The following is a 1,616-nucleotide window of genomic DNA, read 5'->3' on the forward strand; positions in this document are numbered from 1 at the left end:
ATTTAATTAAATTGATTTACATTTTTAAAAAAGAGGCAATCAGAAAGATTTAGTAAACTTTAACACAACTGAAATGAAAATGATAATAAAATCCACAAAGGAAATGAGCCAAAATAGAAAATAATGTGGAACAAAGAATCCAGCAGCAACCCCCCCACCACACACACACACACACAAAGAAAACCCCACAGAAAATGGACAACCATCAATTAATACCTGTTGATAATTACACTGGATATAAATGGATTAAATGTACAATTCAAGAGACATAAAAAGCAGCATGGGTAAGAAAATAAGGTCCTTTAATATGCTGTCTATAAGAGACATGTTAAAAAGATGGAGAGTGTCTAAACACCCATCAACAGAAGAATGGCTAAATAAACAGGTACATACACACAATGGAATCCTACAAAATATTGAAGAGTAATAATGATTCTGTGAAATATCTCACGATATGGTTGAACGTGGAGGACATTATACTGAGTGAAATTTGTCAATCATAAAATTATAAACATTGTATGAGACCAATGTTGTAAAAAGTTAGGAAACTATTTTCTTAGTAAAAGAAATAATCTATGAACGTTTAGGTTGATGCACTGCACTGCAAATTCAGTTTGAACCATGTGGTTGGTAGTTCAAGCTTACCAGTTGCTCCTCATGAAACCTATACTGGGTCGTTATGGATGTGAACTGATCAACTGTATTTAACAATACCACCAATGATGATGGTTACGGAGGGAGACGGGGAGGGAAAATTATTCATGGACTAGAGGGTTGACACATGGTAACATGGTGACAGGACAGGCAATATACAACAAAGCGTGGTTTATCAGAGGAAAGATGAAAGTAGACGAAAACACTGAGGAATTCAAGAGTTGAAGTGAATAGAGGTTAATGCTGTTAACTGTTGGTACATGCAGGGGACTGCAACCATGTATTGAATCAAAATATGTGATTTGTTGAATGAAAAACTGATGATATGCTCTGTAAACCTTCACTCAAATCACAAAAAAATGTTAAAAAAAGAAAAGAAATGGGCCATGTCTGTCTTTTGTTCCACACTGTTTCTAACACTTAACAAAATAATCTTGGTCTAAAACACATTAGAAACTATTTAATGAAATATCAGTTAATGAGTGCGAGACAGCACCTTGGGTGTTTTTGATGTAGTCAGTTGTTCAGGTTATGATAACCTTCTTGCCCTAATTATCAACATATTTTGGGATCCTTTTTCAGAGACAAATTCAAGTGGAAGGTAACCATATGTCAACTAAAAAAGGTAACCATATGTCAACAACAACAACAAAAAACAACCATACTTCAAAGGAACATTTTTTTCTAAGATATAATCTTTGAAATGTCAGTAAATCACCTACAAAAATATATGTAAATTGTTTTTTTCTCAAAGCACAAATAAAAAGTGTTTCAAGTCTTTATTAAAAAGTGATCATACTGAGAGAAATTGTACATTTCACTTTAGAAGTTTCAAATACCATAAATAATACACAAAGCAAATGTAGAATTGTAACTAGCTTTGGCAAACTCAGTTTCTATATTGTTGCATAGCTGAACTGAATCTTTCAAGTGATGGTAAATCAGACTCCATTGGCACATTT

The sequence above is a fragment of the Chrysochloris asiatica genome, unplaced genomic scaffold, assembly GCF_000296735.1.
Source record: "Chrysochloris asiatica unplaced genomic scaffold, ChrAsi1.0 scaffold00063, whole genome shotgun sequence".
NCBI classification, from domain to species: domain Eukaryota; kingdom Metazoa; phylum Chordata; class Mammalia; order Afrosoricida; family Chrysochloridae; genus Chrysochloris; species Chrysochloris asiatica.